Here is a 25,363-nt window from a genome sequence, read left to right as displayed (position 1 = left end):
TTTATTGATCTTTCTTTTTTTCTTTTTTTACATTTTATTAGGGACTCATACAACTCTTATCACAATCCATACGTATACATACATCAATTGTATAAAGCACATTCATACATTCCCTGCCCCAATCATTCTCAAAGCATTTGCTCTCCACTTAAGCCCTTTGCATCAGGTCCCCTCATAGAATTATTTTCATTGCCACTTCATCACTGTCATTTTGCTACTGTTTTGAATCAGGAGACCTCTGTGAAAGGGCCGTTCCACCCCCACAGGAGTTGCGACCCACAGGTTGAGAACCACTGCTTTAATTCTTCTTGGGAGTATTAAGTCCCAGCTTTCACTCCAGGAGCAGATGGTGATTTCTGGCTGCTGGCTTTACCATTAGCAGGCTGATGAGTGATTACTATGCCACCAGGGCTCCTCGGAGGAGACATTTTGTTCCTGCCAAAGCACTAGCTACTTTGGATTGAAGGTCAGTAATTCTCCCAGATAATCTCAGCGGTGGGCAACTGTGAAATGTTCTAGCAGCTCCTCTGATGCCAGACAGGAACTTGGGTTCATTTTCACAGTTGGAGTTCCCACCTGTAGAAGAGTAAGTACCCAAGTGGTGCAAATAGGAAGCGTTCAGCTACTAACCCAAAGGTTGGTGGATCAAATTTATCCGGAACTTTCTGAGAAGAAGGCCTGGCTATCTGCTTTCCAATGGTACCAGCCTTGAAATATTGATGGAGTAATTTCACTCTGCACATGAGTACCTTTTTCTTTTTCACTCACTCTCAACTGTGGACTAGCCCCTCCTGATGACACGTTCAAAGTACTTGACGTAAGTCTCACCAGCCTTACCTTGAAGAAGCATTTGGTCTGTACTGTTTCAAAGACAGTCTGGTCACTTTTTCTGGCAACCCAGGTAAATACAATATTCTTTGTCAATACCATATTCAAATGACTCATTATTCTCCAGTCTGTGTCCATCTTTCTCATGCACATGAAGAGATTGAAAATATCATGACTTTGATAAGGCACACTTTAATCCTGCAAGTGACATCTTTGCTCTTTAACATATTAAATAATCCTTTTACAGATTTAATTGATGTCTCGATTGCTTCTTTGCATGAGTGTAATTGTGGTATCAAATAAAACAAAATGCTTCACAATTTCAATTCTCCCCACCACCGCCTTCCATTTATCATGATGTCCCTATTAGTTCAGTTGTATTTATTTTTCATTAGGCAGAATTGTGAGGATTTATTTTTTCCTTAGGGAGAAGTACAATCCATGCTGAATGCTGTAGCCTTTTATCTTAATCAGTAAATGCTTCAGGTCCTCTTGACTGCTGGCAAGCAAGGTGTGCCATCTGCATATGGAAAGTTGTTTATGAGCCTTTTTACAATCATGATGGTGCGTTCTTCTTGCAGTCTGGCTTCTGGGATCATTTTTCTCAGCATCCCCTTGATTGCCCAGTGACTGCTTCTGGGTCTTTCTATAGGCTCTGCATGAGAGCTATTAAGTATTCTTCGTAGAGTAATCCATAGGTTGTTTTGGGATACACAATCAAATGCCTGTGCATTGTCAACAAAACGCATCCATCTGATATCTACAATCATATAGTTCATCTCACATCCTCTTCTCAATCCAGCTTGAATTTCTGTCTTTTCTCTATGTATTGTTATAACTATTTTAAACTTATTATCAGCAAAAATTTACTTTCATGTGATATTATGATTTTGTTTTAATAATTTACACAACATATTAGGCCACTTTTCTTTGGAATGAGCAAATACATGAATTTCTTCCAGTTGGTTGATGGGGTAGCTGTTTCCTATAATACTTGACATGGATGAGGGAGTGTTTCCAGCTTATGGCTAGTATTTGAAATATCTCAATTGCTATTCTGTCCGTTCCTGAATCTTTTTTTTTCTTCAATATTTTCAGTGAAGCTTGGGCTTCTTCCTGTTATACTATAGGTTCTTGATTAAGATGCTACCTCTAAAATGGTTGAATGTGACCAAATTTTTGGGTACAGTAACTATGATTCTTTCATTCTTATTTTAATACTTCCTGCATTATTAAGCATATTTTCCATAGAATCCTTTGGTATTTTCGCTCAAGGCTTGAGTTTTTTCCTTATTTATTTCATTTTGAAAAATGCTGCATGTTGTTCTGTGTAGGATTTCTAACTGAATGTTCATGCATATTCATCATAATGCTTCACTTGTCTTCTTGAGCGAGCCTATAAAACTTTCAAGTCAGCTTTTACTTTGTCTTTAATTTTTCCATTTGCTTTAGTTGCTCTATGATCAATAAATAGCAAGGTTCAGAGTCCCTTCTGACATCTACTTTGATGTCTTCTATCTTTCCTGTCTTTTTAATGACCTTTTGCTCCCTTCATCTATGATGCTCATGATGTCATCCAAAATCATCTAGTCTTTTATCATTAATGATCAGGCAATGCTGCAAGGCTATTATTGAGATATTCTCTAAATTCAGGTGGGATATACTCACCTGAATACTCTTATATTTTTATCCTACTAGACTTTTTCTCATCTTTTTCAGTTTCAATTTGAACTTGCACAATAGCAATTGATGGTCTGTTCCATAGTTTGCCTTGTTCTAATTCTGGATAAGGATACGGAGCTTCCCTATCTGCCTTTCCACACATTGAGGAGATTTGATTCTTGGGTGTTACATCCATGTGGCTTTGTTTACAACTACATATGTTAAAATGAAGGTATCTCATGATCATTTAAAAAATTCATAATTATTGCTCTAATAACATTTGCATATTCCCTGGTGAATTTTAATAAATGAGAATAAAATGGTTTGTTTCAAGTGTTTAAGACTTCCAAAATTAAAATGGAAAGCAATGTTCTGACTCAGTCAACAAGGAATATAAATTAGGGGATATATTTCTAATAATATTCTAACAGACAGACAAAGGTTATAAATATTTTAAATATTACATTTAAAATTAACATGTTAATGTGAATGAGTGAAAAATATTCACATATTTTCCATTTTCTTTTGCTCTCTGTCTTTAAAATATCACTACTTGTTTTCTCATAAGCATTCTAAAACTTTCAGAATATGAGAAGGTACCCACTAAAGGGAAAAAATAAATGGAATTTATTTTTCAAAACTATAAATTTAAAATTTTTAAATAAAACAACCTTTATCACCTTCAAAGTATTCTCCATTACCCTTAACACATTTGTCATATTTGTGATTCTATTCTTGGAAACATTAAAAGTCATCTGTTCGGATGGCTGACAGTACCTCCCTCATTATTTTCTTCACCTTCTGTGTCATCAAATTGCTGTCCTTTCATGTCCCTCTGGATTCACGGACATAAAAAGAAGGTGCACAGTGAGGTCAGGTGAGTTAAGATGCATGGGGCCAGAGGGGCATGCTGTTTTTTCACCCCAAATTGGCACACTGAGATGGCTACCTGAGCAGGTGCATTGTTGTGGTGGCAGAACCAGAGTCCCATCTGCCACAAATAAGGTCTTTTTTGTGGCACAGTTACTCTATCATTTCAGAACCTCTAAATAGAAAGCTTGATTAATAATCTGACCTGGTGGAAGGAACTCCAAGTGGATTATGAGTCAACATTTTTGTCTTTTTGAGATGTCGACGGATGTCTAGAATGAGTTTTATCATCAATCGGCATTTTACCTTTCTTGAAATAAGAAAAGCATTCATACACTTGAGTTTCTGAAGCATATTTTCCAGGCAGGAAATAAAATTTCACAACTGCATCCTGGTCTCTTAAATTGGCCAAAAGAAAAACTGATTTCCAGTGATATTACTTCTACAAAAAAAAAAAAAAAATTCACTGAGACCAGAAAGAACTTTCCCAGGTGACGCCACTGGGTGCGCTAAGAGCAAGTTACTCACCTACCAAGAAAAATGCATAGTGTGAAAGTTATGCCCAGTGGGGCTTTTTTCTCCATTTGGGGGGCGGGGGTTCCCCCTCTTTATAGAAATGTCTTTTTAAAGTCCTTCAGTTTTCTAAAGTAAACTTCCCTTTTATTAAAATAAATGGCATTGCTGTTGAAGTGTAGACTCTTGTCCTTTTTAACAGTATGGGTTCGACCGTCCTACAAGTTGGATGTACACACGTGCCCTGTTAATTGCTAGCAGCGTTACGTGGTCAGGTTCAACGACTTCTCTGATCCTCAGCTTCCTTATTTATAAAACAGTAACAGGATCATTCGACATATAAAAAACAAACTTTTGAAAGGCAAGGAAGTTACTTTGAGGACTAAGGTGCCATGGTCTTTTCAATTACCTCACACGCATGTGACCATGATAAGTTGGACACTGAATAAGGAAGACTGAAGAAGAGTCAACACATTTGAATCATGGTGCTGGCAAGAAAATATTGAGAATACAATGCATGTGAAGTGAATAAACCAATCTGTCTCAGAAGATGGGCAGCCATAATGCTGCTTGAACTTCATCTCATTTACTATGGGCATGATGGAGACCCGCCCCTAGAAAGGAATAGCACACTTGGTAAAGCAGAGGAGCAGAGACAAAGACGTCTTGACGCTGTGGTGCAACAATAGGATTGGACATAAGAACAGAGGGGGAGCGCGGCACGGGACTGGCATGTTGTGTCCTGTTTTACATGGGGTAACTGTACGTCAGAACAGACATAAGGGCACCGACAGCAGCAACAACCAATCCTACATATTTCATAAGGCTTTATCAATTATTCATTAAATGAATAACTGTACACAGATTTGTGTCTGGTGCCTTTTAAGTTTCAGGTAATTGTTAGTTCATGATATAAGTTTTCTTCTAGCTACTTTAACTTTCTGTGGTAATCTATTGCACTACTTGCTTGTCTTGATTTTCTCTGGGTGAAATATTGGAGTAAGTGTATGCTCATTGACTTTCTGGATTTTTTGGAACTTCTATGTCGACTTAATCTTTCCACTGTATCTAAAACATACTTTAAAGTCTTTACATCATACTTTCAAGCAAAAAATACCTCTTAATCATTATTTTCACACATCGGTATCTAAGGAGATCCTCTCAATCTCTATTATTTCTAAATGTTTGCCCAATAAGTTGATGTTGTAATATGGAATAATTCTTAATTACCTGGTTGTAAGCAAAAAATGCTTCTAATTAAACAACTGTTTTGAATAAATACAACTGTATTAGACATTTTATTGCTGCTAAATGATCCTTAGTCTTAGCATTCTGTGAGCAGCTATTTTTGAACCTGAAGTTCCACCCAAAATGAGGCACTGACATCAAGTAACAGAAAATATTGATACTGGTTCTTGGCTTCTTTAACAAGGAAACAGCAAAGGCCAGATATAAATTTCTTTTAAAAGAACCACTGAAAGTCCTTTACCTTTTTTTAAATGAGGTTTTCCTTATATATATTATTATTTATTTAATGAGTGCTGTTTTCTGAAACCTGATTCCAAGCTTTGATTTTGCCTCTATCAAAGTAATTATCTGGGATCGATATTTAGACTCATTGGTTTTGATTAAATACAAAGCTCTAGGGAACTATATGCTTTTTAACATGCAGAAGAAAGTTGCTATGTGATGGGATGTGCACACTGTGAAAGCAGTTTAATGTCCCGTTATGAGACAGTGCCTAATGCACGAGACATCTCTAGGTGGTTTTCACAGTATCATAGGAGAATTAACATAACGGATAATGACAAACACTTAAGTTAAGAGAACCACTGTGTCCTAATCTGTAGCTTGTAAAATCAAATTAGTAAATTAAAATTTGCATGTGAAGCAGTACAAACAATTCAGAACTGAGCTGTTTTACTAGTTCGTCTCCAAACTGAATAAATCACTTGGGTTTATTTTCAAATTATTTAATTTAAATAATTTTATTTAATTATGCAAAGCATAATTTATTTTAATAGTATAACAAATTATGAAAAATATCAATGAAAATGCTACTATAAGATTGTTATGACTCTTTTCTTGAGATGTTTAATCTGCATTTTTAATCAAAATTTGGAACTACCTGTTTCTGAAAGCAATAGCTTTTCATAATGCACCACATTTTAAAAAGATATACTAATCTATGTAAGAGAAAAAAACTGCTAACACTGAAAAGTGTAGTCTATCAAACATTAAATATGGTGCAATGGCCATTTTGTAGAGTTAATTAGTGAAATGGTGAAGCAATTATTAATCTCCAGAGTGGTCAATCGAATTTTCAGTAGAAATTGATCAAGCTTCTTCTGACTCAGAAACACCCTATGGCTAACTATTGATCAAGATTATATGATTATAATTCATATCCCACCCCCAGAGCACATGAAACAAATTATTTCAAAAGATTACTCAAAACATACACGCGATTGAGTTTAATAGAGAAAGTCTCACTAGTGTGAGTCTTGATTGGGTAGTTGCATAGGAAAACACACCTACCTGGCTAGGCTGAAGGCATCGTCGATCAAACCTGCTCGGTTACTGACTGAGAGAACCTATGAGGCCAACCAGAAAAATATTGTCCTGGTTAGAAATTTAGAATTAAAATCCAGGGTTCACATCTGAAAACGGATCTTAAAGAGAAAATCCAGAATTTACCTCATGGTTCCTTATTAACTGTTCGATTAATAATCTCCAATTCCTTAGGTCATAGTTGACCCTAAAGTATCTGGTTTGATTGATGTTCCCCAACAACCAGCTTCCTTTGCCCAGAGAAGTGATCCTGTGGTGCTCTACAAACGGCATGTTTTTCAGGATGAAATAGATTTAGATGTTAATGATATATAAAGTATATTTTCTTAATACCAAGTGTAAAGTTACTAATAATTATTATTGCTCAAATAAAAGCTAATCTTTCACGTAATCATTTGCATCTAGGATATACTAGTAAATGTTTAGTAGGTTATAACTAGCCTCTATTCCTGATAAAATCCCTATCCCCTACACATAATTGTTTTTTCAACATACATGTGACCTAACATGTACTTGTGTCTGTGTGACATAGACTATATATGCATATAGTATGATTAGAATGAAGGGAAAAGTTTTGAGAACTACATTCTCTTAACGCGTTCAGTAAGAAAGTTATTAAAACAATCGAGCTCATTTATTTCAGAGTCATGGGTGTTCCTTGCCTCTTCCTTGTGCTTTCTTGGAAATACTATAAATAACAGATGATGCAGCATCATCAATAACGCCGGAAAAAGAAACTGCATTTACTTAAGACTCTAATATTTCTACACATAATTAAAAACAAAGATAATAAATTCTGCTTATTGGAATCACCTTGGAAAATAGTAACTTGATTATATTAGCCAGGTAATTCAATTAAAGAAAGCGAGCTGGTAAAAACAATCTTATAACTTCTTACACATTTAACTCCTTCAAATATGGTACATATGGAGAATGCTATTCATTTTCAATTGTTTCCTTATTTATTTACAAACCATAGGTCACAATTCCAATGATTTTGTACTTCATTGTGGATGCTTTCAGACCTTGTGTGTCCTAGAACCTGCATACTCTTTAAATAAAATATTTTTAATCTTTGTGCATAAATGTAAGGAAATATATGTAAGTGTACACGTATACATGTATAAAACCACTGCCATGGAGTCAGTTCTAACTCACAGTGACCCTATCGGGAAGAACGGAACTGCTGCTCCTGGTTATGAGGTCAGCTAGCCTCATCTTTCTCTGAAGGAACAGCTGGCTAGTTTGAACCAGCTTGCAGTCCAAATGCTTAGCTTGCTATGCCACCGTTTACTATAGCATGTGTTCATGTTCTCTATCTACAAAGCCTCCAGGATTCAGCAGAGCTTATGCTAAAACAGTGTCTCATGCCCAAGGGAAAAATAAATCATTTCCATGATAGCTCACACCAGAAAATGTATCACAGAGACCATGTGCAGCCCATTGGAGTCAGCTTCAGTCCATTGTCAATGTTTTTACATCTCAGACTCCAAATCAGGTTTTCCTATTATTTCCCCAAGGACGCATTCAAACATATAGTTTTTGAATGGAATCTCTTTACATAGAGTCCATCAGAAAATAATTCTACTACCACAAAAGGTATCGTGGACAAAAGTGGTCATTAATTGCTCAAAACTGGAATAAAGTGGAAGATTTAGTCCAAACATGCCAGCAAGATGAAGAGGCACCTATTACAGTCCACTAAAATATAATCCCAAACTATTGAAAAAAATCTAATATTTAATGTTTCAAAGCACTGTACTTTGGCCACATTTATATGTAGTACCCGTGCAAACGATGTTCAGACAGTTGTAATTCAATTGTCCAACACAGCTGAAAATAGTCCATCTGAGGTCTTCCACCATCTAGGCTTCTTTCTAGTCTGGTCTATGCTCCTGACACAACGTGGTATAGTGCTTTTACTATCATAAAATACACATTTTCACATTCCTTCTCTCTTTTTAATTTGAAAGGAGAAATATGACAGTTAAAATAAACTAGAATAGGGGCAAGAAAGTCATGCCCGACTATACATCTATATACATAAATTTTTAAACTTCGATAGCATATTCCTTTTTTAAAACCACTTTACCTATAACCTGATGGACAAACAATGGCCTATAAGGTCCCTTTCAATGCTACAATTCAATGGAAAAGAAATGGTATACATTCTCTTAGGCTGACAATTGATCTCTAGTTTAATAGTGGTATGCAGAAGGAAAAGTCTATCAAGTTCTATTTTAGAGTATGAATGATTTTCTCTACCTATGAGACTTTATAATCTCCTTTTCTTCAAAACTTCAATGTTTATCCACACAATTGCTATAAAGAAGCTTTAGAATATCATCCCCATTTTATGGATGCAATGATGACAAGAGATATAGTTAACAAGAAAATGTGGCAAGTATAAAAAATAAAATTGAAACATTAAGGATACTGTTTCTGTTGATCAACTTTGACTTTATTTTCATGCATCTGTAAGTTCACAATGATCTATTCCTTATAAAATATTAAAATCATGTCTGAATTCACAGAATAAATTGGATCTCCCCACTCCTTAAGTAGTCACTTTATAGGTGATAATATTTAAAATTCAAGCCTCATATCTGATCATATAATTTAGGGTTTTACAGGTTTCAAATTGTCATGATTTATAATTATTAAATATAATTTAAAAGTTATTTCATGCTCATCTTTTATATAAATCTCATGTGATATAATTGGCTCTTGTTTTTAAATCAATTTTATTCAAAAATTTAAATCTATACTCAAATTAAAATAATATGTATGTATAAATGATAAAAGCAATTCTTACCCCTTTTATGTAGTCTGGTCAGTAAAAAAGAAGGAAAGGAAATAAAAGGCAACCATCTCCTGCTTTTAAGTTTGCCATTATTAAACTGATAACTAAAACCTGAAGGTTATTACTGTTCGTGAATATTTTTATGTCTCTGGTATAAGTGAAATCTGTAGAGAAATAATCCCTGGCAAGATATAGTAATACATTCTTAAATACCTTTTCAGTTCTAGTTAATTATATCCCTAAAATATTCTTCAAATTAACTAATGGCAAGCAATGAATTTTAAAGTGTTCTTTTTCCATGGCCTCGTGATGTACAGTGCATGATGAGAACCATAAAAAATTATGGAAGCTATATTTTGAGGGTCGGTAATAATAATTAAAATTTCTATTTGGAATGTTCCCAAAATGACACAAGTCTTAGGCCATATCAAAACACAGAGCAGTTAATACTTTAAAATATTTTAGTTCTTATCATTCATTTACCACCACCACACACCCAACACACACCCAACACACACACCCAACACACACACCCAACACACACACCCAACACACACACCCCAGGACCAAAAGAAGAAGGTGATATATTCTTTACAAACTTGGCTGGCTGCAGATGAGAAGAAATGTCAACCAGGATAACAAAACTGGAAATACACAATAAACTCTGTGATAACTTAGGTGGACTTCGTCCCTAAACTTGTAAGAGAATTAAATGAGATAATGTTCTGTAGCTCTTTAAGAGTCACTGGCATACACCCAATGACAAAGTGTTACATAACTAAGAGATCGCCCAGACAGCCTAACAAAACTTTACAATTTTATCCACGGTAAATAAGGGTGTGCTCATGAGAGAAGTATTAAAAATAACAGAAGAAAATCACAGCCCTAGACCTAGCTCTTTACCTAATTTGCCAACGGACTTGACCCAAGTTACCATCAAATTGTAATAAACTCATTTAGAAGATGGGGATTAAAATCATATTGCTTCTAAGGGCTTCTGAGTCTCAAGTAAGCCAATGCTGAAGGCAAAGGTGAGAGCACTTCAGCACTAGTTTAGTGTTTACTGACCTTTCAGAGCCAGTGTCTACTCTATTCTGACTGTGTTCTTTCCTAAAATGTAACTGAATGTATTGCCTTCCACTCTTGGGTAAGCAAATATCCAGTAAATATGCAAGCTATTACATTTATAATGCCTAGATTGTTGGTATTTTCTCAGTGAAAATGAAAGAGAGAAAAAATTTTGGTTGTTTCTAATAACTTAAAAATTGACTTAATACTTTAGGTAGCGTTTTATGTCATCTTTAGAAATAATTATATATTTATCCAAAGGGCTTCAAAAATTTAACTCTCAAGAAAATATGATGATGATAATCAAATTTAAACTTTATAATTAACTATGGCCTTGTGTGAATATATGTGAAATAAAATCTTTACTGACCATGAAAAATTACAAAACATTGATCTGGTTGTTGTCATTAAAATTTGGCATTTTTTTACATGTGTTTATAACAATTGACCAATGCGTTTTTCTCCCTGGCTTAATGCAGATACTTTTCATGTACATTAGTTGTTTGTTTTGAATAAAATAGGAGATAACATATAAAAGAAGTTGAGGTTAACCAATCTTTTCTTTTTATCTAATTATAGTGTGGTGTCAGGTTTTTACTAGGCCTCATCGAAGTTCAGGACTTCAAGAGAAGACGGTGCATAGGTAAAATGACACTGAAAAAGGCAAACTAGAAAGATGACTTTTATTTTTAGCTTCACTGGGAATCGGTCACCCCAATTTGTGCATTTATAAAGCATTTATAAGGCCTTCAAGTGACATGTGGAAAACTTACTTGCTATTGAGTAAACACTTGACGGTATTGAGCAACCTTAAGTATTAAGTGTTACCATGTTCGTGTCAAATAGAGAACACTGCTGGGATTGAAACAAAAGGACACCTTACACTCTGATATGTGTGCAGTGCCTGACTGTGGGGTGGGGATGTGCCACTCACAATACCCCCTTCATAAATAGCATCCCCTAGAGTTTTAAAGCGTATACCTGTGCAGTTGTTCATAGCAGTTCTTCATATTAACATTGGTGATATTTAAGGCAAACATGTTGAAAGAATGGACTGTCATTATCCTGATTAATAACTCAAGATGAAGCAATCTCTCAAGTACAACCTGTATTGGTCAAGGGAAGGCTTATGGTCTTCCCAAAAAGGAGAAAGTAAAGGATAAAGAGGAAATACCTTCTCCAGCAGGTTTCCAGTAAGAACAGACTCCCTATAGCCCTCACCTTCTAAGCTGAGTGTTTAGGCTGATTCAAATATATAATCAGTAAGTACTTCTACATTTCTTTAACTTTCTCATTTCCACTCTACATTTCAAAGGGATATGTCGTAGTTTATTTCTGAAGATTATTATGTCTCATGTTTCTAAGAAATGTATGGAGGGATGGCATAATTCAAATCGTTGGACAATTACAACTCCCTAGTTTCATTCACCATGTAATAACATATTATGTATTCAAGTAAAGGTGCTTCATGGGGATAAAAGAGAATTATAAAGGAAAATAAGATAGTAAGTGTGAATTCAGAATCACGAAATAAACGCTAACTCAAAGCAATTAAAAGAACAAATTGTAATGAGTTATTTTAAAGGAGAAGAAACCAATAAATGTTACAGTCAGCATTTCAATGTACCACCACATTACATGTGAATGTCTTATATACAATAAACGTGAATGGAATTGTAACTCTTTATAATATGCAGTTTCATATTAAAATTACATTAACACGAAATTATGAGTAACCTTCACCCCTGGGAATTACAAGTGTTTATGTTTCTGATAGTCAGATTACATTCTGGATTCAGTACATTTTGCCTATATGTAGCCATGCACCTATTTTGAGTACTTAACTGTGCCATGTATGAAATGAAACAAACATTTGTTTATTTACTTAAAACAAAAGATATATGCTCAAAATGATGTTTATAGCATAAAGAATTAAAATACACTAACAGCATTGGTGAAAGCAGCAAGGGGAAAAAGGTAGAAAAATGTGACCTTCTTAGTGCCACTGAAGTGTTAATAGAAGATGATCATCGCCTTTTCTCCAACTCGCTGGGAAGCGGAGCAAAAGGAACCCTCATGTGGACCCTGCTGTCCATGAAGGACTTAGAAGGGACTCAAGTACTCTTCTGTGAGTGATTGCAAATAGGCCCCTCTCCTGTTTGGCGCCATTTACACAGACAATAAGGAGCCCTGGTGGTGCTGGGGTCAAAGAGCAACAGCTGCTAACTAAGCGTCCCTGGTTCAGTCTCACAGCTCCTCTGGGGGTGAAAGAGGACACCGGTGTCCTGTGCGTGCAGGTACAGCCTGGGACACCCTACGGGGCAGTGCTCCCGTGTCCGAGGACTGCTGGGAGTTGGAATCTATTTGATAGCACTGGGTCTGTGGGTAGAAAGACAATGAACTGGCTCTTCTCCCTGCACCTTGAGGTTTGACCCCCAAAGGGTGCACTTTGAGGACAACTCTAATCCTCTCCCTTCAAATCCAATAATTATAATTATCTAATCCCATGAAGGATATTGCTTCTCTGGTCTCTAAAAGAGATAGTCTGAAAATGCAAAGAAAGACAGTGGAATGGGATTAAAACTGTTGCCTCAGTTTCAGTTTGTGAGACACTGCTCTAATGGGAGTTCTGCTTACATTTTAATTAAATGTGTGATTATGAAATTATACAGTTTAAAACAGCTACGATGAGATCTACAAAAGCATTTAAATGTTTTCTCTTCACCATGAAAGGAACGAATAAACAAGAATTATATAGGCAGGGTGAAAGTGGATGAGTCAGAAATTATACCGAAGAGATCCTCTTATGCTTTCTTATCTTGTAGAGGTGATTATCATTCTTCCATCTTCTCTTTCTAGTTTGTCTTTATGCACATTTTTATAACCCCAGAAACCAGAGGTTAAGTTGCTGAACAATTATCTGAAACCAATTGTCCACAGGGGAGAATATATATCTTACCTGATTTGTTAGACACCCAAATAATTGCTTCTGAAGACACATGGCTTCTATTTCCTACCACAATGGTTAATGGAATCTGCCACAGGTAGCTGCAAAATAGAAGAGTAGCTTTAAAAATACAAATTGGTGTTCATTTGAAAAACATGCATCTTCAGAGGGATTTTTATTAATGCTTTTTAGGGAAGCTACCAAAAACAACAATAAAAAAAGCACTCAGACATCAAAGTAGATTCTAATTCATTGTTTCTATCTCACCAAGAAGACTGTGCACTCAGAAGTTTTCTGTCAATGTAGAAGAGATCTCCTAATAATATACTTTGCCAAAAAAACCCAAAATGTTTGCATTAGGAGTTAAAAGTGGCTAAATACTACAGTATATATTGATTTGAATCTTAAAATAATTCATTTCTATTGTTTTAATATTAAACACTAGTGATTTTATGTATTCACATTTCACCAATTTCTCCTTATTTATTTTATAACTGTTCAGAGAGATATTTTATTATATTTCCATAAGGTTAATATGGCACACATAAGGTGATTCAGGCAAAGAGAATAAAACAAGACTGACAAGATCCCCCTAAAATCCATATAAACACAATGCACCCGACAGGGCACACCTAATGTCCTGCTGATTTAAATGAAATTTCCAAATGGATTGGCCAAGCACCACCGATACTTAATGTTCAAATGTGGGTCAGAGTTATAAAAGAGAAACATTTGATAAGGTTTGCCTTTTATAGTAATAAAAATCAAGGCCTATATGTTTACATAAAGTATCTATTTAATCTGAAAGGCTAACCAGTTAATGATAGATGATTTTACATTGCGTTCAAGCATTATATTTTATTTTCTTGAAATATAACCTGATTCCTTCAACTAATCATTGTGCTATTGCTAAACAGCTGGAAGTTCAAAGCTAAGAACTGTCCCACGGGAGGAAAGTGGGGCAATCAGCAACTGTACACGTTTACAGGGTCAGTAACCCTATGCAGGGTCATGACGAGTCAGAATGGACTTGCTGACGTGGGCCTGTCTTGTTGTTTTAGTTTGCTTTTATCATTGTGTCATTGGCAAGACTTCACAACAAGCGAGCAATGAGTATTAAAGTCATATATTTTGTTTGTGATATAAGAAGCTATACTGTGTCAGCTTCATAACTGGAGAGCGACTGAAGAACTGAGAACCAGTGGAGACGCCGAGTGACTGATCATAAAATGGGCGTCTTTCTGGAGATTTGGGAAGAGCAGTGCTGAATCGGTCCCTCGACACATAATTGTTTTACGTGTCACAGAGTTCATTTCTCACACTCACAATTAATACATGGGAATTCATCAAGAGTAATATGTCAGATGGAAAAGAGGAAAATTCATTATGTCATAACAACTGCTATCCCCAAAGTCAAAAGTCAAAAGGCCATCCTTGACATTCTGAATTTTAAATGATAAGCTGAACTTAATCAGAGAAACATTTCTGAGTGCCAACCATGTGAAGGTACCCTGTTACACTGTAATTGACTCCACATAATCCATCATGAAAGAACCAATTTATTGTTGCCTAACCTGGTTCTTTGGATAGAAGTTAGTGAACAAAACAATTTATGTTCCTTAAGAGAGGCCTCGACGCATGCAATGAAAAACATGTGATAAATATATGACAATGGACACACCGTGGGAACATCACAGCCAGATTATTTTATTATTTTTTAAACAGCATCCCTCACCAAAGATAATTAATCTATTTTGGTTAATTGGAAAAATAAGTTAAGAGGCAATAGTACCTGGATCTAATCTAAATGCTGGATCTAATTTTCAATTTAAAACACAAGTTTATTTTTTGTGTGTACTTGCAAACAATAGATATTGGAGACATTCAATTAATTACTCTCTGTAATTAGACCGAAAGGAACTGGGTGGAGTATAAGTAAAATGAAAGACCAAATCAATTTCTCTGTAAGACATAGACTAACTTTATGAACAAGACTTTATAGGTGTATATCTTCCACATTGAATTGACAATCTAAATTGTGAAGCCAAACAGATATTAATTAAAAAGCAAACAATATATACGACTAAAAACATCTAAAGACCCTCTAAATAAGTCTAAGACTCTAGTAGTATGTAATATTTTAAAAAGTGATTAGAAAAAATTAATGTGTGTAGTTAGATTATGTTCTTGTTGTTTCTGTTTAACTGATCATATGGATATCATATTTTAAGTAACAATAGAAAATTTTCAAAAAATATATCCCTTTCTTCAGTAGTTCTTAAGAATTCTGATTGTACTAACATGGAAAAGAATTGGTACATTTTAAAAAGTGGAATGAGAAAAATCACACCCAGGAGTTGCTACTAACATTCACGAAGCATTGATGCACACAGGGAAACCCTCCGGAGACTGCTGCAGGCGGGGCCCATAAGGAAAGGGTGAGTGTGCGGACACACAGAATGCCCTGTCGCCCAAGACTCCCAGGAGGTGCCCCATGCTTCAGGTGGTATTAGTTAACAGTGAAATGTATTAAATTTATAATGAAATGAAGGAAAAACAAACTACGAAAATTCACAACTTCCTGTGTACCAAAGTCCTACCAAGGATTTTATGCACTTAAACACATTACTAAATATATGCAATTGTTAGAAATAGCAAAGATTCATTCTTCCTCTACTTAACAGCTAGGATGTACATTTATTACATATGGAAAAATAATTACATTACACATTTAAAATGTTCCAGGTAAGAGGTAATGATAATTGTCCCACAGAACAGTCATGGCAAAGCGAAAGTCATGATCAGTAAAGCTGGGTGCTTTGGGACCTACGGCTGGCCTGTAGAGTGGGGGGCCTTTGGCCACTTAACTGGGTTTGCTGATGCACAGAGCTGGAGCTAAGTGCTTTGGGCTGAACCTTACACAGGAGTGCCATGCTTGCTGGGTCTTTGTTATCACCTGGAAGAGAACTTGGTGACTTCTCCTGACAGGACAACCATGTCCTATGTATTTTTCACCTTGATTGTATGTAACCTGTAAACTTCCTTAAATAAAACCCTTTAATCTCAAATATTGTCTGTGAGTTCCCAGTTGCCCCTCCAATGAACGATCCAAGTCAGTAGCTGAAAAGTCGAGAGCCGTGGGAAACATTTATTTTAGCACGTCAGCAATGTCTCTTCTAGAGACCTCGGAAGGCTTGTACAAGGAGCACACAGACTTGATTTTCAAGCTTTAACTTAACATTAATATAAATTAAGCAATAATCTAAGTGGGGAATAGTAAATTCTCATCTAGAGATGGATTCTGTCCTACTAGGAAAATTATTTTAAATAATAGAATGTCATGTATATATATTTTTTGCTCTGTTTGCCATTAAATGGATTCTGACGCATGGTCCTCCAACAGGTCGGGGTACAACTGCCTTAGGGTTGTCCCGGTCTGCTGTCTTAATGGGAGCACACTGCTCCCCCTTTCTGCCAGGGAGTGGCTGGCAGCTTCGACATGCCATCTTTGCTGGCGGCTGAGCACTTTAACACTACGCCACCAAGGGGATTTTAATTTTCCTCAACATTTTTATATACCAATTTCTCAGATTCAGAACCATCCAGGTGGTTTTATAATGCCAGCAGAAGCTAAGCGCTCTGTGCTAAAACTGCTTACTCATGCTGAGAGACTTTCCCCCGTGAAGAGCCAGGCTCCTGGCTGACACCTCTGATGCAGGTTATGGGCTGGCAGAGTATTTTTGTTCAATATTTGTTCTGTCATCTGGGTGTCCTTTCTGTTTTTCTGCATCGGGGAGGCCTGTGTCAGACTGTTCATTCTCAAAGGCATGGCCCCAATCTGGCTTCGCCACAGTCAAGTCGTTTTTGTGTACTTCGTGGTCCATGCCGAAGCGTGTTTCGCCTGGGGCCAGACGGTGGGTGATCAGGGCAGCCTTTGACAGCTGTGGGGACCCAGAGAAGGGGACGAAGCAGTGACAGGCAGATCCCGACAGGGTGAAGGGAGGAGTGTTATTCTGCGTGTTCGAGCAGTTTAATTGCAAAAGGCAACTCCTCATACCTGGTGAAGGCCTCTCTCTACTTGAGCCTTTAACCTCCATGTGCCCCCATCTTGACGAGAGTAGAGCAAACTGCAAAGTCAGCAGTTTGAAGCCTCCAGCTCTTCCGCTGGAGAAAGAAGGGGGTCCTACTCCCAGCCCCAGCTACAGTCTCAGAAACTCCCAGGCTAGTTCAACCCTGTGTTTAGGGGGGCTAGGAGTCGCCATCAACCTGATGGCGCAGAATTGGGTTTTCATCTGTATGGCAGCAGACCTGCAAGTCTGTCCCCGGCAGCATGGCTGGGTGAGAACCCAGGGCCAATCTTTCCATTCTAACTGCTGTGGAGCCCAGCTCCTTCCTACACCTATAGTATCGTATCGTATACTATAGTATCGTATCGTATTGTATAGTATAGCTGCTGTACCAGTATTTATCTCAATACAACAGTGAAGACTTCATGTTTTCTTAAATGGAGTTCCAATATCAGCCACCAGAAAATGTTCATGAATCTCCCTAACACTTTTATTCACATCAAGCTAACTTGGAGATGCTATTCATTCATGTAAGTTTAAAATATTCCCCACCAATCCTACATAATAATGGATGATGAAGTCCAGCATCCTAATTTCCCAAGGTGATAGGACACAGCATGAGTAAACTAATATGAGCACTTCTATTTACTTATTACTTTTGATCTCTATACTTGCCCTCCCTTCACCCCTCCAATCCCTTACCAGGGCATTCTATATATAAATTTAAAAACTGCCTGATTTGAAGTGTACTTTCTTACATTGACTCAGTCTTTACTGAAACAAAGTAGTAAAAATAAACTAGAAAAATTGGATAGAATGTTTATATTCTGAATTTTAAGTAATTAAATGGGTTCCCCAATGTTAAATTTATAGCAAATCAAAATTCAGGTGTGTTTTCTATAGTTTTAAACACCACATTTGAGGGAAAGAGAATATATTTTCATATTGCCACTTCTACTTAAGATCACCTTAAGGTATTTATTTAGTTTTTGAGTTTTGTTAACTAGGATAATATTTATTATCTAAATACTTTTGATTTGGTTTTCTAGATTGATCCCATTCAATTCACAACACACCTTAACTTTCTTAAAGATGATTAAAAAATATTATAACAAAAAGTAAAATATCATATCTCACATTTAAAATGATTAGAATAATTTAAAATAGTCTTCAATGAAATACCATAAGTGTGCTCATCAATCAGGGGTTAAAATATGTAAGGTATCGGCAGTGAAAGGAATCAAAAATACCATATGGAAATAAAGAAATAAAAAGAGTCTTAACTTATATTTCAGAATTATGTTGTCAAAATTATCTTAAAATATTAAAATTAAAAGGTGAATGGCAAAAAGAAAAGTTCCTATATTCATGTTAAATTAAAAGAGAGTCAGTGGTACCTGCTGTTTCGATGTTCAAAGGTTTTGGTCTTAGCACTTATAAATGAAGCGTTGCTGGGTAATGGTTACCCTCTTTTCGGCTGTTGCATTTCCCAAGATGGTGATAACAGGATAGCCCTTCTGGAGCGTCCACTGATCCATGACTTCTTGTATATTTACATATTTTCCATTCCTCTTCAAAGCCTTTAGAACCCAAATTGGATAAATGAGCTTTATAAGCATGAATTATACATATAATTATATTAAATCATTTTCACTTTTACCTTTAATATTTACCTAAATATGAAACATTTCAAGATCAGTGAAGCTAATATAATGTGTTACTAAAATTAATTTTCTCACCTTAAGTTAGGCTTCATGCATATATATATGGAAGTTTCATTAGCATTAATTTTTTTTACATAATGGAGAATAAAATACATTTTACTGGTAAAGTAAATACATGCAGCATCATTAAATATCCCCAGTGTGTCTAGTTGGTATATTTAAATATTTGTCATGCACACAAGAAAACATATTTCCTTAAAAACTTGCAGTATTTCTCACTTTAGCATGACTCACTTCCCAAATATATTAAAATTGTATTCCATAATTATTATCTTTTTAAAGTATGAAAGGCATCAATAACATTAAGTACATTTAAATCCCATTGTATTTTTAGTACATTTTATATAGCTCATTACTATACATTTATAAATAATACGCGACAAAGGAAATAAAAGCTCAAAATGAAAACATACTGTCAGCGTCAATAAAAGTTACCAATGGTTTGGGTTCTTTTTCTTCCTATACTTTACCTCTGAGAAGGCATTCCAGAGATCATTTCTGGCTGCGTTGCCATACTTATGAATGGTTAAATAACCCTACAAAGAAAATAAGATTTGAATTACAATTTAACTGCTAAGCAATTACCAGTTAATATAATCATTTCTCAAATCAAATAAACAATTCTATTTGCTGTGCTTATATTGATACAAAGAGAAATACTCATAAAGGTTTATAAGAATTAAACTATTCAAAAAAACTTAAGCATAGCATATTTTCTAATTAAGTATCAAATAACTTTAATCTTTAAAAATTATTTTTGAGAGTTGAATCATTTATAGATTTGGGGGGGTCAAAAAACATCCCTTCATTTATCATGTCAACCTTGGCTTTTTGAATTAAATTACCTCCCCAGTGTAATATTTTGGGAAACCTTGCCCATCAGGATTTTAGACTGGAATCTAAAAAAATATTTCATGGGATAAGAACAACTCTGACAATAACAAATCTTTACTGCGGTGGATGTCTTTCGAGTTCAGATTCCATGGAAGAGTATAAAATGAAAGCAATGTGTGGTTTTGTGTGACCCTTATCAGAAGGCCTAACTAAGAAAGATTTGGTCAAGTGGGACTGGCTGATTTTTGTCTACGTAGCCAGTGTAAATGAGTCCCAATGGCCTTCTGTTAGTCAAACAGGTAAGAGGTATCACTTTGCCCAAAGAGGACTGTTGTCACAGGCTTTCTAGTGCGAAGGTGCCTATTATCACAGAGATAAACATTGCTTTTCATTGACTTGATGAAAAAGTATTATTAAAAAGAAATTTTATCCTGGTCTAATATTTTTTTAATTTAGGAATTCCCAACTATTAGTTAAACCTACACACTCTCTTTCTAATTTAAGCCTTCCTCCTCTCTGGGAGGCATGGATGCATCGCGGTGAATGCGTCCTCAGTTATGACGACTGGGCACTTCGTTTTCCGATGTCGAAGTGGGAGAAGGAGAAGAACATAGATGATGTTAAGCAAAGTGTCTCATTTGAGATCCTTTCAGCCCTAGAACTTGGAGGTAACAGGCAAATGCTTAATTTACATGCCAGTTCTGAAACTGGGGGGAAAATGCTGACTCCATTGAGAACTTTATGTAAAGTGGGATGCTTTGGAGATAATTAAAGTTGTAGAAGCAGATTTTCTGAAATACAAATTGTAGCACCTGTGACAGATTGAGCTTTTGTGGGCAACTCACATGTTCAGATGGCACCTCCCACTTAATCAGACGCCTGGAGAAGCAACATCCACACTGACTTAGCAATGACAGATTTCTCATCAAGATGCTCTGGACAACTTTACTGCGAATTTAGATCTCCAAAGAACTAATCTGAACCTGGAGTTTAGCTTTGGGTAGGAGAGCTATATGAAGCACTCTCTATTTGAACCCTGGGACTAGGATTTAAATCATTTTCTGATTAGGTGTTAAAATTATTAGAAATTTTGCTTTTAATTTGTTTGTGTGTGTATCTTGGGGGATCTCTTGAATACACTGAAAAACAATGGACATTGAAACTTATAAATGTATGTGAAACATCTATTTAAATGAGAACTATTATTGTTGAGTTCTGTTTATGCAGAGGTATTGGGATAATAAAAGAGAGGCAGCAAAGGGACACCGACGGATCTGGAAAGGACCGATGCAGGAATACAGGTTTCCCCTTGGGGTGGATCAGAATATCTACAGTCAGTCTACCATGAGATCGGTTGGATCTTAGCTTGATTTTGATCATTAGCTCAATGTCTTTTTTACTCTCCCAATTCTGTATAAGGCTCCAATTTGTTTCTAACAAGCTGAAATGGCAATCAGTCAGGATTAAGAAGGGGGTCTTCATATGCCAGGCTGGATATTCAGGATAGAAATGGTATGTTTTTGTTGGAATCCCATCAGCTTCAATATTCATGGCATTGGAATTCTTCAGATTTCAACTGTCTTTCCTCCCCAAACACATATTCTTTAGTTATCCCAGCCTTTCTCTTATACAACAACGATATACATATGGAAATATATTCTTAGTCTTTGGAGAATTACAAAGAAAATGTGAGGATCATGCCTATTAAAAACCATATCATCTATTTATTCTTTTATTTCCATGAATTGTATAATGCACTTAGTATAGACCAGGAAGGTTTCGTGGGAATGGAGGAACAGTGATGGGCAAAAGGTCGTTGAGAAAAAAATGTAAATAACAAGATGCAATTTGAGTAGGTCCCTGTGACTGAAGCTGTGAAAGTCTTGGACCAAAAATTACAGAGCCAAAGCAATTCCAATGGTTGGTGCATGTTTACATCGAACGACTTTAAGTTCTATTCTAACCTACCAGTAAATGAATATGACAATGATTGGATAAGAAATTTATTAATAAATATAGACACATATATGAAAATCCAACATTAGATATGACATTACAATATAAATGTATAAAGTATAATGCTTTGACATCCACTGTAAGAACAGTGATGGGCTGTCTATACTAGATATTTCAGAAATGAAAGAAGTTGAAAATAATGAAGATGATTAGTTGAATATACTTATGAGACCTATCTAGCAATATAAACTGATTACAAGTTAAAAAGGGATTAACCGAAAGCATATTCTGATATATCTACCTATGGGAAAGCCAACATGCATAGTAGTTAAAAGTGAAGTGAACTACTTTAAAATGTAGTTAAAAGGAAGGTTCAATATTATATAACCCAAACCTCTCTGCCATCAAGTCAATGCTGACTCATAGTGACCCTCCGAGGGTTTCTGAACTGTAACTGTTTGCGGGAGTAGATAGCCCTGTCTTCCTCCCATGTACCTGCTGGTGGGTTTGAACTGCCAGCCATGTGGATCATAGTGCCACACGTAACTACTACACCACCAATAGTGATTGAGGTGATATTAGCTACAATAATCTTCTTAATAAGCTCAGGCTACTGAATAGGAAACTGAATTACGTAACCAACCAAAGGGTAGCATCACTAATAATTAAGGAATGTTTCACATAAAAAACTATAATGTCATTTGCCTCTCTTAACACTGAATTGCTTTATATTCCTTCACTTAATTCACATAACATTGGGATAGGTAATATAATCATTTAAGATATCAGGAAATTTGAAATCACAGACCCTGGTCCATATCCAAACCCCATACATATGTCTACAGCCCAATATCCACTAGATTCCCCAAAGATAATTAAGGGTCATATTCAAAGAAAGCTAAACTCACTCTCCTCCCCCAAACTGTCTCTTCTTGAGGGCTTTTCCCCAATGATGAATATGAACCAAAGAGTCATCTTTCACGCCTTCCTGTCCTTCCCGTCACATTACTGCTCTGATATCCTGAATCTTCCTCTAAGGTGCCACGCTACACATTACAGCTTCTCACCTGGACACAGCGCCTGCCACTGCTTCTTCTCTCTTTCAACCCTACCACACACCACTGTGCTAGCCAGCCAATACGGTGTGCTCAGAAAACACTACACCTTGAGCTCCCTCATGGACTAGCCCCGCTGTACTTCCTCAAGCCTCTTAGCACTTGTTGCCCAGTCTCAGATTAGCTACTTTATTTGAAGATGCCTAATACAATATTTTCTCTATTTCCTAGTTCTCCACTCAAACTTTACCTTTCTCCTTTACTGTGCAAATTCACTTTAATAGTCAAGTCTCAATTTTAATGCATTTTCCCTGAGAATCTTTGCCCACTTCTGCCTCCTTTCTAATTCTGAGCCAAGTACCTTGTACCCTATCAGAAGACATATTACTCTGTGTTTCAATTGCCTGCTCATTAATTTAACTGCCCACATAATCTAAAAACTCCCTAAGTAAATCCCACCCAAACCATTGGCATCCAGCTGTTTCCACTGCATGGTCGTCCTGTAGGAGGGAGTCACACTTCCGGTAGCATTTCCTAGAATTTTGCTTCTTTTGTTTTACAGAGATCTGCCATGTTTGGTTAAAACTACTTTGCTTTTGGTTAGCACAGAACACTTCCCCACTGCAGGACTAGCGCCTCTCGCCATAAGGTCAAAAACAAAATGGTACTGGTATCCAAATGATTATGATGTATACCACAAAGTAGAATTGCCCCCTTTGGGTGTCTAAAGTTATAAATCTTTACAGGAGCAGAAATCATATAGAGCAGCTGGTACTTTTGAACTATTGACCTTGCACTTAGCAGTTCAATAAGTGATCTAATATACCACCAGGGCTCTATTGTGTAAGGTAAGGACCTGGTTGTTTTGGCTTATCACTGTTTAACCAAACTGTGTTCCCAATATAGTACGCAATAAATGCTCAATCTGCGTGTGTTTTCTGAGGTTCCTTAGTCAATATGCTTTTCTATTACTAATTTGCAATGAAGTAAAAGATTTATTACACTGATAAAAGCAAGAAAACCAAACCCAGTGCCACTGAGTTCATTCTGACTCATAGCAACTCTGTATAGGCTTTCCCAACCACATCTGGACAGGCATGCACAGGCTCAGCTTTCTTCTGTGGCTGTTGGGTTTGAACAACTGACCTTGAGATTAGCAGCTCACACACCAACAGTGCTCCTTACTATTCACACCAGATTCGCTCAAATACTCAAACTCATTTTTCTCAGTGTTTATTTGTTATATATAATTTACATTAATACATATGCAGTTCCATATCAAAAGATTTTGAATGATTGAATATAATACCATTTTTGGTTTTCCACTTTTGGCTAACAAGTAGTACAGTTCATAACGTTTCATATATAAAAGCCAGTGGGACTAAGAAAGGCCAGAGGGAAAGTAAAATGTTGAGCTGAGGAAGTAAAGGCCTATTATCTTTCAAGGTTTACATGCAAATAGTTATGGAATGCTTACTCTCTTATTAATGAGTCTTTCCGCGTGTTAGGGCAGCAGATTAGCTGCATGAGTAGTCTATCCCTCAGGTTACAGAGGGACCATTCAATAAAAACCAAAGATGCATGACGTACTTTAGATGTGTTTAGCTGAAAGTAAAACGAAAATTTACCCTATGATGACTTTTCTTTATTTTTTTCCCCAGGATGACTTTCAAAGTGATAAAAACGTGTCCCGTCCTCTAAGAAAAGGAAGATTACAGTAGAGGTGCAGCCCCTCCCTCCGGAGCACTTCACTGAGCCCCCTTAGTGGAATCTTTCCTCCAGTTTGGGCTCTTAGCAGCTGAGGCCCAAGCACAAGATTCAGATATCACAGTCGGCAGAGACAGAATTGTTCCTTCCATCAGATGTTAAAGACTCAAGAGACCTTTGCTTCAGATCCTGCAGCCAATACCTCAAATTTCTCCTTTATCAGAATTTTATGATGTCATGAATTATACATATTAGGATTATTTAGTATATAATTTAACCAACCTAGCTAAAACATGCTTCTGATGCACTAAGCAGTACCATTTGGATCTTGCAAAAGGCAGAATCCAGTCCTTAGCAGGATATGGCTGCCTAGAGTAGGTGAAGGTGAGACGTTGAACAAAGTCAGAATTCAGTTCATGAGTAAAAGGGAAGACTCGCTCATGAGCACACCACGAACAATGCTTTCTACAGTGAGACCAGGCCCCATGTTGCACGCAGTGACTCTGCTATGAGGATGTCATCTACTTGCACGACTAGTTTGAGAAATGATAAATAAATTCAGGCATTGATTTTTTTTTCCTGACTGTATGGCAGGAAGGTTGAAACAGGTTTAAAACATTATTTCTTTCTATCACGATAAAATGTGCCTTGAACAATTGATACCAAAATATGTCAGTGTTTGGCTTTCTGACATTTAAACAGCACTTTTCGATGGGGGCAATAATTCAATACGGACTTTTATAAGAGAGCAAGGAGAG

The 25,363-nt window shown here is 36.3% G+C and overlaps 1 long non-coding RNA gene across 4 annotated transcripts in view; it reads right to left on the bottom strand.

The window, feature by feature from the left end:
- The window catches only part of LOC142436397 (uncharacterized), a 222,012-nt gene extending 202,424 nt beyond the window's left edge, over window positions 1–19,588 (bottom strand). For all 4 annotated transcript variants that reach the window (XR_012781923.1, XR_012781924.1, XR_012781922.1 and 1 more), the window contains exons 1-5: window positions 19,524–19,588; window positions 18,727–18,909; window positions 13,275–13,363; window positions 6,571–6,704; window positions 6,412–6,467 (exon numbers count right to left, since the gene is read on the bottom strand). This is a non-coding gene — a long non-coding RNA (uncharacterized LOC142436397). The remainder of the gene's footprint in view (window positions 1–6,411; window positions 6,468–6,570; window positions 6,705–13,274; window positions 13,364–18,726; window positions 18,910–19,523) is intronic.
- Window positions 19,589–25,363: the final 5,775 nt, after the last annotated feature.

This window comes from Tenrec ecaudatus, unplaced genomic scaffold, assembly GCF_050624435.1.
Source record: "Tenrec ecaudatus isolate mTenEca1 unplaced genomic scaffold, mTenEca1.hap1 Scaffold_256, whole genome shotgun sequence".
Classification (NCBI taxonomy): domain Eukaryota; kingdom Metazoa; phylum Chordata; class Mammalia; order Afrosoricida; family Tenrecidae; genus Tenrec; species Tenrec ecaudatus.
Note: the sequence above shows the minus strand (reverse complement) of the source record. Positions and strands in the feature narration are given on the sequence as shown.